Consider the following 10501-nt stretch of genomic DNA (forward strand, 5'->3'; position numbering starts at 1 on the left):
TTTGTCGATTGGTGTCAGATATAGGGGTTAATGTTGGACTTGTGGGCTTGGGCAGCACTGGGTTGGGTTGTTTTCTTGATGTGCACTTAACCTTTATATAAAACTCTCTCTTAAACATGAGCTTGTGTGTGTTTGTTTCTCTAAAGTACCCAGACTAACACATTATGGTACCTTGGGAGTGGGGACCTGGAGATACAAATCATAAGATGGAGAGTAGATGTTTGTTTGACCTCTCCTTCATGGTGGTGTTTCTTGTCTAGCCAGAGGTCAGATAAAGCCACACTGTTTACTCAGTTGTTTTCTGGGGAAAAGAAGGGGAATATAAAAATAGAAATCTTGTAAGCCCACTTGCTTTCAGACATTATTATTTGGTCTTTACATGGGTTTAGGCCATGCTTGTAAATAAAGCTTTGAAAAGATATGCCCCACCCAGTGCTTTGGAGTACTCAGGAACCATGGTCTTTTTCAGAAGATGGAAAAAATCTGGAACCATGAAGAAAACTTCTCTCTGGGACTGAACGTTAAAGGGAGCCTGTGGGCAGGCTGAGATGTTGCTAGGTGACCACCTGGATCTACTTGTTGAGTGGAAGTCGGAGAAATGCAGCAATAAAGAGATGGGTTGAGTTTGGCTACTGACACCTGTGGACTTGGTTTACAGGTAAAAAGAAGATGAGAGTGGGTTGACTGGTCTAAAGTTCATGACCTAGCACAAGGGGGATAGGCTTGTTGACTATTGGTGAGAGCCCATGGTCTAAAGGCAAGGTGACCAATGGGCACCTTGTGGAGGCTGAGTGAGGCAGCTCACATTGAGTTTATCAGAACTTGACCAGATGGAGATTTTTGAGTCTGTGAACTGGTGCATATTGTTGCTGACTTCATGGATGGCCTGTCCTGCTTTTACTTTGATTATGGATGTGGACTTCACAAGGTTACAATTGGGATGAAGATTCTTCTTGTTGAAAAACATGATTGTCTCCTCAGAGCACTGGGCTGTTGTAAGTGGGCAATATATAAATTGGGTACCCCTAATTGGGGGGATAATGGCATGAAGTGGTTGGCTTACAAACTTTCGTAGGTGGGGGAACATATTCACAGGATTATAGGATTAAGGTGTAGGTGTTACTTAAGTGCAATTGTGAGGCTAAAGAATGATGTACACGTGCCAAGTTGGGAAGGGGTGGATTGAGGTAGTTAGTTTATTGTGCCAACCTGGCCGATAAACAGATGGGGGGTTAATTGAAAGGCAGAGGGATAAAGGGCTCAGTGAGCCTCACCTTTCCAGTTCTCAGGTCTCTTGCTTTGTGATGGTCGGACCAGGGTGCAGCTGCCTTAGCCAGTTCCCTGCTTCAGCTGGCAAGGCTCACTTCCTGCAAGATATCCCAGAGGACAAGCTGCATGGACCTACCCTGATGCAGCCCTGGGTACTGGAGCAGCCGTGTGGAGACCCCTGCTAGCGCTGAGATGCTTACACATTCCCTGATTTGACTTTCCTCCTGCAGTTGGTGTCACAGTGTGTGTTTTCTGAGATGGAGGAGGATTTTGTGGATTGGTGTTGGACATATGGGTTAATGTTGGACTTGTGGTTTTGGGTAGCACTGGGTTGCGATGTTTTCTTGATGTGCACTTAACCTAAATATAAAACTCTTTCTTATACATGAGCTTGTGTGGATTTGCTTCTCTAAAGTACCCAGACTAATACAAGCTCTAAGGTCTTCAAACTTCTGAGAGATTGAGGTTGTTCTAGTGTAGGTCAGCTGACAGGAAAAGACCAATAGGAAAGAATCAGAGGTTTGGATCAGTGCCCAGATGAGGCCAAGACAAGACTTAGATGACCACAGCTGTTGCTAGTTCTGTGTGCACCAGTTACATTGTGGGCACTACCAGAGACATGCCTCCATTGATTTAAATCCCAGGCCCAGTTTTATATGAGAGCTAGTACGATCCTAATAATACGGAGATAAAAATAGGCATTGTGCCCCCCATGTTATACAGCAGGAAATGTGTCACTTCACGTGTAGGAATCAGCATTTCATAGGGTCACCCAAGTTTTAAAAATCGAAATGTCAGCATCTGGAATAGGGTGAGTGAATTGAAATGTAACCAACTAAGGGTTTCCTATTTCCTCCCGGCTTCTCCTAACTGATATCATTCCCAACCCGATTGACCCTCTGTTTGTTATAAATCAGGCATTTCAACCAAACTCCTCATCCCATCACTCTCACCTCTCAAATCTCCAAAGCTCCGATCTCACAGTGGTCTGAGGGCCGCATTCCTGTCTTCTCCACACAAACAAGCTGGGGCACACCTGGCTGGTTGAGCTGGGATGATCTGAAGAGAGGAGAGCAAGCAGGAAGAGCCAGGGTGCTTTAAGGATGGGAACCTGAAGCTAAAAGTATTTTTGAAGATAAAATGTACACGTTCAAGAAACAAGTGACCACCATGATCAGCGTTTTAATCTTGGGTTACTGAATACGTTCACATTTCTCTTACCACATAAATTAAAATTATTGGAAGCCAACATCTACTGACAGTACTACATCTGTCCTATGGCCTCTAGAATTACTTGCTGAGCCCAAAGAGCCAGCCATGTTTACTATAGGGTTTCAAACTGGTTTATTTTGAAATGGGTCCCCCCTTCTGTACATTTGCATTTCCATCCCAAGTCTTTTAATAAGACCCCCAAATTCTCAGAGGGGGAAGCTAAACCATCATGAACTGTTCCTTTGTAAGCACTAGACTGACATTTCCCTGGAACCTACAACAAAAGATTTCTCTTGGAAGTAATGATGGCATTTCAGGAAAGACAGTCACCCAGTACTGGGTGAGAAAATGTGCCATGTGTCCTTTCTTCAGAAGCAGCAGTCCATTTTTATTGGGGAAAGCAAACAATGGGGAATGGTTCCACCTCAGGGCGAGGTGCCAAGGAAGACAGAAAAATGGTCAAGCAGCTATCCAATCACAAACTTTCTTAACTATAATTCCCAAGCAAACTTAATGCCCTTATCTCCGGATTCACCTTGACTAAGACAGTATTTCTAAAGCACCTTTGTATAAACATTTTGATGTGGGAATTCTAGTTGATAGCCTTGAAATTTCAAAACAGATTTATTTGAGTAAGAGACGCAACACAGGCTCTCCCATGTTCCTTGCGCACCGTTCACAGTAGCAAGAAGCTTGAAATAACCCAAATGCCCATCCGTAGAAGAATGGAAAAAAAAACTCTGCTACATGCAAATCATGGAGGACTATACATTTTTAAAAAACAAAAACAAACAAACAAAACCAATGATGCAACCAAGAAACACCTCATGTCATAGAGTTGGCATTCATTATGGTGAATTAAGTTAGTCAATAGCAAAAGGACAAATATTGCACGAGACCACTGCAATAGGGATAAACACCAAGACAAAGGCAGGCTTCCGTTCTCAGTTCATGTACTCTAACCCGGTTATCCAGGCAACCAGGAAGTGTGCCTGCCTACTGCTCATGAACCATATATCACCCCCTTATTTGTTTATCTTAAAAACACTCTGACAGGTGTGGCCTCACCTCATTGGGTCATTTCCTCATGTTGCAAGGAGGACAAAAGCAATCAGATTCTGCCACATAACATTGTTCTACGGTCACCCCCAATCAACAGATACTTATACAGGGTTGTTTAGTGACTCTTCCTGGAAATTCAAGTCCAGAAGGACGGAGTGGGGGATGAGCAACATGTCTGTCCTGGCAAAGGTGATTTCACTTCTGTTGGTAGCTAAAACTGGGAGGAGTAACCTGACATTGGGAAAACACTTATTACTACTTATATTGACTTCCCAAGGGGAGAATATACCCAGCATTATGATCCTAATTGGACACTTTTGACCTAGTTTCTGTCCAGCCCTTGGTGGCCCAGGTTCATACTATAGACAACAGAGACTTCAGATTTTGTTCTTTTGAGCTGCACAACATCCTTCATAGGCCACAACAGAATGATGATTTGGAAACTCCATGAATCCAAATAGACTTTAGCTTCAACACACCTGCACCAGATTAAAGGAACTGAAACACTCCCTTGGGTTTAAGGCTGAAACAGATGCTATTAGCCTAAGTTATGAATTTTGAAGTCATTGGACCTTCATTCAAAGTTTTTACTTTGAAGGTGCCCAATAAATGGCATCTCAAGACTAGCATATTTGCTATTTCCATATTCTCTTTGCTTTCTTATGACACGTCTTAGTTCAGCAGGCATAGATCTGCCTTTGTGAATGAGCATTGTTGAGCATTTTGCCCTATCTCCAACCTTCAATATTTATGTAAATAGTGTGCTGTCACTTAAATTTTTAATCTGTACAAGTCAATAATTCATGTATTGTTGTCTAAAAAGCAGTCCTATACAACTTTTCAGCAGAGTTTTAAATTCTATATCACTGGCTAAATTAATGATATTATCAAAAGAATTACCATATGTTCCATGGGGATGATTTACAATGTTCCCCAATAAAATGATAACAATGTCTCTAAAGTGAACCAGGGACATACATGAACCATAGATATAAGAATGGATTTTGAGCTCACACTGAATTGTAGCCCTAATCTAAGAACAATTACCTCTTATGACATGGCCCTTCTGGATACTTGCCCTCATGAAGAGATCACAGAAGTTATGGGTGCTATAGCAAAGTGTGGTGATGAAATCAGATGATGTCTAACTATCAGAAAGAATAGTGTCTGGGGTTTTAAAGGCTTACCTTAAAACAAGCAGTCAGCTAAGCCCACATGGAAAAAGCACACCAGTATGTGATCCAAGGATTGTAAATAATAAAATCTAAGGCCAGAGGAGGGAATAGTATTAGGACTTTAATTCTGAGCACCTGGTTTGAAGAACACAGCTAAAGTCCAAAATGCATTTCCAGGCTTCCACATGGATTAAGCCTCTGGTGAATTCCCTCTGATCATTGAGCAGATATATGTATAGCCTTGCTACTTGACAGAGTGCATTGGGAAGTGGGTTACTGCAGCTGCAGTTGGGTTAAATTCAATACCTATCGTTTGTTCTCCTTTTGGACCCATTTTAAATTTGTTCTGGTTTTTAATATTTTCTGTTATCTTTTCGATTGAATTTTTCATTTCATGATCATTATTGGATTTTGCTTCATTTGTATGTTTTTTTGTACTTAAATCCTGGATAAGCACATATACATAGAGAGTAACTGGTTTCTTAGGGGTGTGATGGGTGGGGAAATGGAGAGCTAATAGTAATGAGTACAAAACAGAAGGAAATGTTGCGAAATTGATTATGATGATGATTGGACAGGTCTTTTTAATATGATTGAACTATTGAATTGTATGATATGTGAAATTAAATGTCACTAAAACTGTTTAAAAACTAATTAATTTGGTTAAGAAGAGTAGTAAGTTGAATCCACTTTGAAGACTTTGAAATTTAAAACATTGTTTATCTAACTAGGGGAAAAATGAAGAAGGGCTAGGCCATTCACCAAGCAGTTAATAACAAGTTCAGGATAAACAATCTGGAGGAGAAAAGAACTGGACTGACGGGTTCCAGGGGGACATGGGAGAGGGGGAGGTGGGGAAAAGGAAGTGGTGTTAACAAACCCAGGGAAAGGGAACAACAAGTGATCCAAAATGGGTGGTGAGGAGGTTGTAAGAGGCCTGGTAGGGCTTGATCAAAGGCAATGTAACCAAGAGGAATTACTGAAATCAAATGAAAGTTGAGCATGATAGTGGGACAAGAGGAAAATAAAAGGAAATGGAGGAAAGAAGTAGGAGGCAAAGGGCATTTAAAGAGGTCTAAATATCGGCATGTACATATGTAAATATATTTATATATGATTATGGGGAAATGGATCTATGTGCATATATTTATAGGTTTAGTATTAAGGTAGCAAATGGACATTGGGCCTCTACTCAAGTACTCCCTCAATGCAAGAACACTTTGTTCTTTTAATCTGGCATTCCATAATGCTCATCTTCCTTACATGATCACTGGAGGCAAAGCGGGCGCATAAGCAAACGTGGTGATGAAAGCTGATGGTGCCCTGCTATCCAAAGATACAGCATCTGGGGTCTAAAAGGATTGAAAGTAAACAAGCAGCCAACTAGCTCAGAAGCAACAAAGCTCACATGGAAGAAGCACACCAGCCTGTGTGGTCATGAGGTGTTGAAGGGATCAGGTACTAGGCATCAAAGAACAAAATATCATATCATTGTGAATGGGGGGCAGTGAGGAGTGGGGACCCAAAGGCCATCTGTAGGCAACTGGACATCCCCTTACAGAAGGGTCCCAGGGAGGAGACAGTCAGGGTGTATTGTTGCAACGATGAAACATACAACTTTCCTTTAGTTCCTAAATACAACCCCCCCCCCCACTATCATAATCCCAATTCTACCTTAAAAATCCGGCTAGACCAGAGGATGTACACTGGTACAGATAGGAACTGGAAACACAGGGAATCAGGGCAGATGATCCCTTCAGGACCAGTGCTGAGAGTGGTGATACTGTGAGGGCGGAGAGAAGGTGGGGTGGAAAGGGGGAACTGAATACAAGGATCTACAAATAACCCCCTCCCTGGGTGACAGATAACAGAAAAGTGGGTGAAGGGAGACGTCCGACAGTGTAAGACATGACAAAGCAATAATAATTTATAAATTATCAAGGTCCATGAGGGAGGGGCAGCAAGGAGGGAGGGGGAAAACTAGGAGCTGATACCAAGTGCTCAAGTAGAAAGCAAATGTTTTGAGAATGATGATGGCAACAAATGTACGGATGCTTGACACAATGGATGTATACTGTATATGGTTTGTGTTAAGAGTTGTATGAGCCCCCAATAAAATGATTCAAAAAAAGATAACAAGTTTAACAAACACTAAACAATTCTTAATCTAGGTCAGTGGTTCTCAACCTACTTAATGTCGCCGCCCTTTAATACAGTTCCTCATGTTGTGGTGACCCCCCCCAACCATAAAATTATTTTCATTGCTATTTCATATGAAAATAATAATAATTTATAATCTATCAAGGGGTCATGAGGGTGGGGGGAAGGAAGGGAAAAAAAGAGGAGCTAATACCAAGGACTCAATAGAAAGTAAATGTTTAGAAAAGAATGGTGACAATATATGTATAAATATGCCTGATGTAATCTATGTATGGATTGTAATAAGAGTTGTAAGAGCCCCCAATAAAATGATATTTTAACAAAAACAAAAAAGGCAAGAGCTTTTTATACTAGAAAAAAAAGAAATACATAAATTATTATGTCTAAAAGGAGCCCGTGCTTCCCCTGGATTGGCTTTGGCACCAGCTGAATGGTGAAGAGATGTCTTGAGAAGGTGAGGTGTCATATTACATCTTGAGATAGTGAGGCGTCATATTGTGCTTAGCTAGGACTGAGAAGGACTTAGAGGTGCTGGCTCTGGCTGAGAACCATAGCGTTACTGCTGGACCCTTTAGTAACCACTATGCCAGCAAGGCTTCTCTATGGTACTTTAAATTCTATACCATTGCTTAGATTAATAATATTATTAGAATTACCAAATGCCTCATGGAGGTTATTTAAATCATTTCTCAGCAAGCTGACAAAGCTGCCTGTTAAGTGGATCAAGCATATATATATAAACTTTAGATATACAAATGGGTTTGAGCTCCCACTTAATTATAAACCCTAATCTAAGAACAGTAAGCTCTTACTATGTGGCCCTGCTCAATACTTGCCCTCATGAGGAGATCACTGAAGATATGGGTGCCAGAGAAAAGTGTCATGAAGAAATCCGATGGTGCCCAGCTATCAGAAAGAATTGTATGTAGGGCCTTAAAGACTTGTCTTAAAACCAGTAGCTGTCTAAGTGAGATGTCAGTTAAGTCCACATGGAAAGAGCACATGAGCCCTTAGATGATCCAAGGGTTATAAATAATAAAATCTAAGACTGGAGGAGGGAGCCTTTTTAGAGCTTAAGTTCTGAGCACCTGGTTTACAGAAGGCTATAGATGACAGTGAAATCCATTTGCTGAGTCCCACTTGGATTAAGCCTCCATTGAACTCCCTTGAGTCAGTGACCAGGGATGTGAATAGCTTTGCCCTCAGACACATTAAACAGTTGGGGGTGTGGGTGGGATGCAGTCACAACCTGGAATACTCTAAGGGAATACAGAATTGAATTGATGGCAACAATTTTTAAAAATCATTTTCATTGTTTGTCCTGTGGGATATCTAAATAACAAAGGAGGAAAAATTGGATGACAGTGAAATCCACTTGCAGAGTCCCCATGAAGAGAGAGAGGAAAGAAAGAGGACTGAGATGCCCAGGTGCTCCATCTAGAGTAGACATCCATCACCTGGTGGGGAGGCAGGGTGTGTGTATGTGAAACGGTAACTCTGTAGGGAGAGTGGGAGTGGGAAGTGTGCCAGGGTGTAGGGAGGGCAGTTCTAAAATCATTAAGGGCACAGGTTGTGTCTGAAATAACCAGAGACTCGGGACACTCAGATGGCCACACTGTTTTCCACCAGACTGGGCCGCAGGTACTCATAGGGCATGTCCAGCTTTGCATTCTGGATCTTGATTTCCTTATCCAGCACAGCCAGTTCCTTCCTGAACTTCTTCAGCACAGCCTGGGGCTCGGCACCTGAGAAATACTCCTCCTTGTGCTGGCCCAGAGCCGCCTGTCAAGGAGAGGGAAGGTCAGCCGAGAGCCTGATACCTCCCAGCTTGTGGTGCCCACACCTCCCACAGCGCACCTCTGCCCAGGGGCTCAGGCACCTGACTCTCACCATCACTGGCTGACATCTGCCCAGTTGCCAAGTGATGGACATCTGAAGAGAACCTGGTGGAAGCTGGGCAGTGTCACATCCTTGGTGGTCGGTAGGGGCAGCCTCATGGTGCAGGGTGTATGGGGAACCCAAGTGTACCTGTCCAGCTAAAGAGGGGTCAGGGGCCTAGCATCATGGTCTATTAAGTATGAAAACCCCTTAGTCCACCTGCATACAATCTCCTTCCCCACTCCAGGCCTCTGACACTCAGCCACTATCCTATGGTAAGTGCCTGGCCCAGGTGGATGGAGGATTGCCCCCCTGTGCAGGTGAAGATGCACATAGTGACAATGTCGCACACCTGGTTCTGGTATTGTAAGAAGGTGGGAACCCCTGCCAGAATTAAGGGATGAGGCGAGTTAGAACTGTGAGGCCAGAGATGGTAGCAGAGCTCAGAAAGGCAAGACAGAGGGGAGAACAGGATTAGTGAGAAGATAGACTAAGAACCCTCTATGTCAGCGGTTCTCAACCTTCCTCATGCCACAACCCTTTCATACAGTTCCTCATGTTGTGGTGACCCCCCAACCATAAATTATTTCTGTTGCTACTTCATAACTGTCATTTTGGTACTGTTATGAATCAGGTGACCCTTGTGAAAGGGTCGTTTGACCCCCAAAGGGGTCATGACCCACAGGTGGAGAACCACTGCTCTATGTGGTCCCTTGCCCCAATTCCTCCACTTCTGCAATCCTGTTGTTGTTGTTGTTGTTAGGTGCCCTAGAGTCAGTTCTGACCCATAGCTCCCCTGTGCACAACAGAACAATAGCCCAGTCCCGCGCTATCTTCACGATGGCTCATGTGCCTGAGTTTGTCGTGGTGGCCACTGTCTTGTCAAGGGTCTTCCTCTTTTCGACTGTCCTTCCACTTTACCCAGCATGATGTCTTTTCCCAGGGACTGGTCTCTCCTGACAATGTGTCCAAAGTATGTAAGACAGAGTTTTGCCCTCCTTGCCTCTGAGAAGCATTCTGGCGTGTCCTTCCGAGACAGACTGCTTTGCACGTTCAATCTTCTTCAGTAGCACCACCGTTCAAATGCATCGACTCTGTATGCAGTCCTCGCTCCTGGAGAATCCCAGTCATCCTTCTAACCCTGGGGACCAGTTGCTGTGGAGCCCACCCCAACTCCTGGCAGCCTTGTGTGGGTCAAAGCATCGTGCTCCTTTGAGTTTGTGTTTATCGATTTGATTTCTGTTTTTTCCCTTAGGGTTCTCATGAGTGACTCTGAGAAACATGCTGCCAGGCTTTTCCCCCAGGGGTAGACATTTTTTGTGAACAGCACTCTCATCCTCTGCACCACACAGGGTTTCTAAACATGCCCCAAACTTGTGGGTAGGTAGGTAGGTAGGTAAATAGATAAAATGTTCATTCCTACTCTTTCCAGCCCTGAGTGTTACATCGTATAATTCCTCTGTAAAGTATACTTGGTTATAGTCTTTCCCAAAGCAGAAAGTCAGGATTTTCTTTCCATTGTAGGGCTACCGGGTAGATTCTAACCACCAACCTTTATCTTCGTTGTCCAACACAAACAGTTCAGAGCCATGGAGGCTCTCCATACCCTAGCTCAACTCCCGTTTTTTGTTTTTTTTTAAAATTTATTTTTTTATTTTTTATTTTTTTTAACATTTTATTAGGGGCTCATACAACTGTTATCCCAATCCATACACACATCAATTGTGTAAAGCGCATTTGTACAT

General features: G+C 43.0%; 1 pseudogene; it reads right to left on the reverse strand.

The window, feature by feature from the left end:
• The window catches only part of LOC101655917, a 35311-nt pseudogene that overhangs the window by 12909 nt on the left and 11901 nt on the right, over positions 1 to 10501 (reverse strand).

Source organism: Echinops telfairi, unplaced genomic scaffold, assembly GCF_000313985.2.
Source record: "Echinops telfairi isolate 266 unplaced genomic scaffold, ASM31398v2 ScPeMD7_2010;HRSCAF=2546, whole genome shotgun sequence".
Taxonomy (NCBI): Eukaryota; Metazoa; Chordata; class Mammalia; order Afrosoricida; family Tenrecidae; genus Echinops; species Echinops telfairi.